Source organism: Nicotiana sylvestris, chromosome 8, assembly GCF_000393655.2.
Source record: "Nicotiana sylvestris chromosome 8, ASM39365v2, whole genome shotgun sequence".
Classification (NCBI taxonomy): domain Eukaryota; kingdom Viridiplantae; phylum Streptophyta; class Magnoliopsida; order Solanales; family Solanaceae; genus Nicotiana; species Nicotiana sylvestris.
The window spans coordinates 31134280-31142477 of NC_091064.1; positions in this window are offsets into that span (position 1 = coordinate 31134280).

An 8198-nucleotide genomic window follows, 5' to 3' on the forward strand; every position below is an offset into this window, starting at 1 on the left:
CACATGTGCATATCATGACCATTAGAGTCAGTATTTGCGTTTGATAGGTCTTTATTTATAGTTTCTTTTGTTAAAGAGTCATCTTTTTCCGTTGTCTTTTATTCTGTTCCCTTTTATCTTTTTCCTTCATAGAAATTTCCCCAGTAGAGTCTGTTTGGTCAGAACCAGTGGGAAATGACTTCAAAATAGGCCATCAACTTTCCAAGATAAGATCTGACTAGTACATACAAATGGTATAGTCAGCAAGGAACAAGTGCGAGGCCAGTGTCAAAAAAGATATCCTCAGCAAAAGGGAATTGACAAAAGGATCAACGAGCGTCAAGAGGGATATCCTTTCCAAAATCAAAGGTTATTAAACCTCAAGGCCAAGGCCCGTGGACAAACAAGGAGAGCAATGAGCATGATTTGGGAAATTCATGCGAGACTAAAAGGTCGGGAAAATGCAAGTTTCCGAGCCATGCCACGAAAGAAGAGGGATATCCCCAGCAGAAAAATCAAAACCAACCACAGCGTTTTAAACTAACAAATTTTGTTTGATTTGAAACAGGTAAAAGAAATAGCATTTATAACGGAAATGCATGATAAAGATTGCCAAATCAGGTACCATTTGGGGAAGAATAAAGATAGCACCAAGGAAGTGGTCTTTGAAACAGGGTTGCCCCCAACATAATAAGCTTCCAATGGAGGAAGTTGATCCCCAGCAGACAGAACCAAGGAGATGAAATTGGTGTTTAGAAAAAGCAAAAGCCATTATCATCCCCAGCAGCTTCCAGAAGAATGAAGCATCAATTTGAATGGATAAAATTCCCCAGCAACGTTATCCTCAACAACATTATCCCAAGAAGATAACACTTTTATCCCCAGCAGTGTTGAGAGAATTTAGAATAAAAACAAAAAAAACAAAAAAAAAAAAAGAAGAAAAAAATAGCCGGGAGATTTGAAGGAGGGGAAGAAAGGAGACTCCCACAATGGTATTATCCCCAGCAAGCAAGAATAAAGCAGCGCAAAGGAAAAAGAAAAGAAAAGAAGAAATTGCAAAGGTAAGTTTCTCAAATCATTGATCTTTACATTTTTCTCCTAGGATAAAAAGTCCTAGTCTGATGAATTTCCCTCCCGATACAATCTTGGTCCGATGAAATTTTCTCCCAAGATAAGATATCAAATCTTAGTCCGATGAAATTTTCTCCTAAGATACCAAATCTTAGTCCGATGAATCTTTCTCCTAAGACAGAAATCTTAGTCCGATGAAATTTTCTCCTAAGATATCAAATCTTAGTCCGATGAATCTTTCTCCTAAGATCACAACAAAATGGACCTAGTTTGACGATTTATCTCCTAGAGTCACAATCTTGGTCCGATGAAATTTTTCTCCCAAGATAATATATCAAATCTTAGTCCGATGAATTTTTCTCCTAAGATATCAAATCTTAGTCCGATGAATCTTTCTCCTAAGATAGAAATCTTAGTCCGATGAAATTTTCTCCTAAGATAACAAATCTTAGTCCGATGAATCTTTCTCCTAAGATCACAACAAAATGGACCTAGTTTGATGATTTATCTCCTAGAGTCACAGTCTTGGTCAGATGGAAATTTTTTCTCCCAAGATAAGATATCAAATCTTAGTCCGATGAAATTTTCTCCTAAGATGTCAAATCTTAGTCCGATGAATCTTTCTCCTAAGATCACAACAAAATGGACCTAGTCTGATGATTTATCTCCTAGAGTCAAAATCTTGGTCTGATGAAATTTTTCTCCCAAGATAATATAATAAAATCTTAGTCGGATGAATCTTCTCCTAGGATCAAAATCTAGTCTGATGAATTTTCTCCTAGGATAATTTAAAAAAAAAAAGAAGTTTGAATTTGAAAAAAAAAAGGTTGTTGAAATCAGGAGCCCCCCTGAAGAATAGAATGGCGATATATTGGTTGAAGTCAGGAGCCCTCCTGAAGAGAGGAATGGCGAATTATTTTCAAAGTTGTTGTTGAAGTCAGGAGCCCGCCTGAAGAGAGGAAAGGCGTTTTTAAAAGTTGTTGAAATCAGGAGCCCGCCTGAAGAGAGGAATGGCGATTATTTTCAAAGTTGTTGTTGAAGTCAGGAGCCCGCCTGAAGAGAGGAAAGGCGTTTTTAAAAGTTGTTGAAATCTTGCCAACCTAAAGAAAGGAATGGCGATGTATTGGTTGAAGTCAGGAGCCCGCCTGAAGAGAGGAATGGCGATTATTTTCAAAGTTGTTGTTGAAGTCAGGAGCCCGCCTGAAGAGAGGAATGGCGATTATTTTCAAAGTTGTTGTTGAAGTCAGGAGCCCGCCTGAAGAGAGGAAAGGCGTTTTTAAAAGTTGTTGAAATCTCGCCAACCTAAAGAAAGGAATGGCGATGTATTGGTTGAAGTCAGGAGCCCCCCTGAAGAATAGAATGGCGATTTATTGGTTGAAGTCAGGAGCCCGCCTGAAGAGAGGAATGGCGTCTATTTTCAAAGTTGTTGTTGAAGTCAGGAGTCCGCCTGAAGAGAGGAATAGCGTTTATTTTTAAAGTTGTTGTTGAAGTTGGGAGCCCGCCCATAGAACAGAGGCATACATTTCAGTCTTTACATTTCAAGCATTGAAGTTGGGAGCCCGCCCAGATAACAGAGGCATACATTTCAGTCTTTACATTTCAAGCATTGAAGTTGGGAGCCCGCCCAGATAACAGAGGCATACATTTCAGTCTTTACATTTCAAGCATTGAAGTTGGGAGCCCGCCCAGATAACAGAGGCATACATTTCAGTCTTTACATTTCAAGCATTGAAGTTGGGAGCCCGCCCAGATAACAGAGGCATACATTTCAGTCTTTACATTTCAAGCGTTGAAGTTGGGAGCCCGCCCAGATAACAGAGATATACATTTCAGTCTTTAATTTTCAAGTATTGAAGTTGGGAGCCCGCCCATACAACAGAGGCATGCATTTCAAGATCAAGTCAGAGGACAATAAAACAGAGGGTTACAATATGAATCCCCAGCAGGAAACAATAAAAATCCCCAACACTGGGAAGCAGAAGGTTGCAATAAGAGGTCCCAGCAAAAACTCAAGTGCATGTGTCGAAAGGAAGAAAAGCATCGGAAGAAAAGCACCGTAAGAAATGCAAGCAGACAAGAGAGCAAGGCAACAAAAATAAATTGCAGTCTAGCCTAGCTTCTTATTTTCTTTTAAGCACGGTGTAACAAGGAGATCGGTAAGCAGCAGTAATAGCATGCAACAACAGTAACATTGCAGTCTCACGGTAGTCCCAGCTACCAAAATTTCCCGAACTACATTGACCTGATTCTTGTTTAGCCCAGGATATGTAGGAAACCTTTGAAGCAAAGGTTCGGTCAAATCTTTTTCAAAAAAAAAATGCTTCACACGGAGTACTCGGATGGGCAAAAATCGCTCGCTTTATCTTTGCACGAAAACCCTTCGTGTCTTCGGGCAAAGAGGGGCAGCTGTAAGCACGTGATTTTTGCCCTATATGAGAATTACTCCCAAAAAATTCAAAAATAAAATAATTTTTCTTGGTGTGCAATTTTTGTGATATTTTGTGTAACTATTTGTATGTTTGTCTATGCATGTTTATTTGTTAAATTAATAAAAAATACAAAATATGTCGCATTTTGCATGTAGGATTTAATTCTACAATTGTTAGTAATTAAATTTGTTTACAAAAATTAAAAATTACAAAAATAGGCATCTTTTGCATTTTTAGCATTTAATGTCCAAATGAACAATTTTATGCTTAATTATTACTTAATTGTGCGTTAATTGTTATTGGAAGTTAATTTGCGCTTTTATAACTTAATTTAGTTCTTAATAATAATTTAAGTACTTTTATAATTTAGTTTTAGAAAAATAAAAGAAGAAAAGAGAACAAAAATACAAAGAAAAATCGGATTGGGCCACTTCTTCAATTTCAAACCACAGGCCCAAATAATTGCCCAACTTTCCCCATGACCCGGTCCGTTTCAAACCGGGTCGACCCGGTCCGCTCCATTAACCCAACACCCCATCTTCATTTTCATTTTTTCATTTTTACAAAACAAAAAACAAAACAAAAACAAAAAACAAAGAAGAAGAAAACCCTAGACTTAAACCATCCGCCACCCCCCTCCCTATCATCTTCTTCTTCCCCAAAGCTCCAAACCTTCCAACCATGGCTGCCCCTCTCTCATTCCCTTCATCCCAACGCCACATACACACAACCACGTCGACAACACACACACACACACAACCACGGCGACGTAGCACACACACAATCCGCGCTTCACCAACATGAACGACCATCCATGTTCGATTCCTCCATTGTCGCTTCAGCTGCATCATCTGCTTCTTCTACTTCTGTTGCACGTCGAGCAGTTGGTTCGAAGCCACTCCGTCGCCACTGCTTCGTCGTTAACCAAGCAAACCACGCTGCTGCTTCTCCGTCACAGCTGTTGCCCGCGTCCGCCATTGACGCAGCCATTTCTGCTCCTTCACCTGCTGCTCGACGTGCGCTGCTGCCTTTTCGCCATGACCAGCACTGCTGCTGCTGCTCGTCGCAGCAGTTGCTAATGCTCACGATCCAGGTTTGCTGCTTCATATTGCCTTTGCGTCGAACAAATGACGAAGTTGCTATGGCCTCACTAACGTTGTGGTTGCTACTTCATCTTGCCTTCGTCTTTGTCGTCATTCGTTTGAGCTTTGGTCGAGGCTCAGACAGATTTGTTTACAATCGAAGTTCATCGTTGATTCATCTCCGGTTAGTTGTTTTTGAGTCTTATTTTGTCCATATTTCGTTTTTATATTTCTCGAAGTAAAAGTCGATAAATGTTCGATCCTTGCTTTGTTCATGTCTATCGTTTGAATTAATTTTTAGTTTGTTCATGTGTTTTGATTGAATTAATTTTCAGATTTCAAATGGAAAGTTAATTAGTGGGTTTTCATGTTTGTTTTATTGTTTAGGTAAGATTTTGTTAGTTTGATGTTTGTTAGATTCAAATTGAAATTTAATTGATTATTTCTTCAATTTGTTTCATGTTGTTATATATTTTCCAGAAATTATTAATGTTGTTTGAGTCATTTAATCCGTCATGTTTGTTGTTTTAAAAAAAATAGATTCATTCATGTTCATACTTTGTTTGATTGTTCTTGAATCCGAAATTTATATAGTTTGATTTTTTTTGTTTACCATTTATGATTATTTCTTGAATTTGTCTCATAAAGTTTAATATAGGAATTGTTGGTTGTAATGTTGTTAGAGTTAATTTTAAGTTCTATATTATTGAATTTAGAAATCTAAATATACTTGTTTGATTGTTGTTGTTGTTGAATCCGAAAATAGGCTCGTTGTTGCTAAAAATATTGTTCAATCAAATTTTAGTTGTTCTTTGTTGTTCAATTTGTGTTCATGTGATATTGTTGTTATGATGTTCATCCGTGTTCATATTGTTGTTCTAACATTGTTAGAAATTGATCATATTGTCTATATTTTGGTTAAGTTTGATTAATTGAATGTTATAGCTGATGGGGTAGTTTGGTAATTTGTAGTACGTTCAGGGTTAAAATGGTAATTGCAATAAGGTCAGAGGGGTAGTTTAGGAAATGTATATTTTGTAATTTTTTATGTGAAGCATGGGGACAAAATGAAATGGGGTGGGTTGTGATATAGTTATTTAATATAAAGGGGGGACAAGACAAATTTTAGTGTGGGGAATCTTGTATTTGTTTATGTTAGGCATGGGGGATAAAATATAATGGGGTGGGGTTGATATATTTATTTAATGTAATGGGGATGAGTGGGAAGATAATGGGTTTGGTAGGGGAAAAGGATTGATTTTAATTGATTAAAGGGTTGGGATTATATATAGGAAGTCTTGAACAGAATAACAAAAAAACACACAGAGAGAACAGAATAACAGAGAGGAACGAATCTGAAGAAAAAAAGAACAGATAGACAGAACAGAAAAACACAAACAGAGAAAAAAAAGAGCTGAATATTTAAGAGAGAGAAAAATTCCGAAAAATATTCAAACCTTCAAATAAAAAAAACAAAAAAAATATTCTGCTTTCTTTCATTGTTTGAAATCAGCATTAATTGTTGTTGTTTCATAAAAGTTGGAAGCATTTGTTTTGGGATTACTACTCCACCGGTCTGTTACTGGGTTGTTACTGTTGATAGGTTGTTGTTGCTGTGTTGTACTGTTATTACTGCCGCTGATTTTCATCTTCATTTTCTTTTGCTTCCAATATCAGGTATATATTTTAGACTAATGTTGTGGAAAGCTTCAACATTGCCAAATAAATGAAGTTCGGAATTATAATTATGTCTTTTACTCGTTTAAATCTATTAGCTTAAATTTCAGTTTTGTTTCAGTTGGTTAATATAATAGCTTACATTTGATGTGAGAACTGTTAGTTAATCATCCCTTTGAAATTCGCATAAGCTTTGTAATAATGTTATTTATTTCAGAATTTCATTAAGTATAGCTATATTCAAATTATAAGATAGGGAACATGGCAGAAAGCTAGCCATTAATTAAATCTTATGATATTGTTGGCTAAATATGGAATAGTATGGAAGTATCAAGAAACTACATTACTAGCATATTTTGTCACAAAAGTCCGATTTTATTTAAAACTAGATTGATGTAAGTTGTATGTTGTTCGTACATGGCGTGATAACAGTTACATGTATAACCATAAGTGAAAGGTGAGTTGATATAATTCGTTACGAGGTTAGAATATTAGGAATGGTTCAGACGTACAACTATATTGCATGTGATGCAATTTTATTGAATCAATTTGTATAATAGTTCTCTTTCTTATCAACTTGATTCTTATCTACCATTGTAAACAAATTAACCAAACAATTATAACTTTGGACTAAAAACAAGTATATGAGAAGGATATGGGATTTATAAGCACGAATTGCAACATTTTATGTCAAGGATATGTAGAAATAGAGTTCGCATTAAATATAACAATGAAAATTCTTCAGAAACTATTAATTTGTTTATCAAATTAATTCTTTTCCAGTTTTATATGCGATTCGATTTTTGGATATATTAATGTTGTATCCACGATAAAAATGGTAGTTTTTTTAGTTACATGTTGTTTGTTTCTTTTTCATATCATTAATTCTTTAAAATTTGAATAGTTTTGAGGTATATAATTCATACGCATAAAATAAGACTTGCGGTCAACACACAATAACTTTTGAATTCTTTTCAAGAAAATTTAGAGACGTCTAAATCAGTGTTTCTCTATGGCTTTCATATAAAAATAAGTGGATGCAATAAACAATTTGTAGAGAATTTTATCAAGAATATTTTGTGAAATTAGGGATACGTTCGCGTGGCCTAAATTACATTTTTTTAAAGGCAGTTCGGATTATGCGTTCGCGCAACTTTGAGCCAAAATTTTAATTAAAAAAAAGATTCGTCGGAGGATATTAAATTAATTTCATAAAACCCGAGATGTGCGGTTCACTATTTAAGAAAGGCGAATGTTCTTAATTTTATTTTAAGCACAATTTCGAATATCAAATAAATTTTTTTTATAATAAAAATATAAAAATATTATCAACCTTTTTGTGTACACGTATGCGTGGCACGATTCTCTACAATTATAAAAGGTATATAATACGAATATACGTACGCGTGATTCGTTTATATAATTGTAAACAATCTAAACAAAAGCGGTAATAAAATCGGGCAACAAGAAAAAAGGTATTTAGTAAATCAAGATAATTAAGCCAAATATAAAAATGGTTAAGCGACCGTGCTAGAACCACGGAATTCGGGAATGCCTAACACCTTCTCCCGAATTAACAGAATTCCTTACTCAGGATTTCTGGTTCGCAGAATAACAAACAGAGTCATATTCTCCTCGATTCAGGGATTAAAACCGGTGACTTGGGACGCCTTAAAATTCCTAGGTGGCGACTCTAAAACAAACAAACAAATCCCGTTTCGACTGTCCTTTAATTGGAGAAAACTCCCTACGCCCCTCGCGGGGGCGGAAAAAGGAGGTGTGACATGTCCTAGTTTCAATTCAAAGTTCCAACAACAACATGCTTCTCTTATTGTTTCAGTTTCTCTTGTTTCTAGTTTGCTTCTATTTGTGGTTTTGTTGTAAAACTTGTAGTTAAGATTTACATTATCAGCATATTATTATGCCTTCCCCTTCCTTTAGATCAGTATATTCCCTTTAT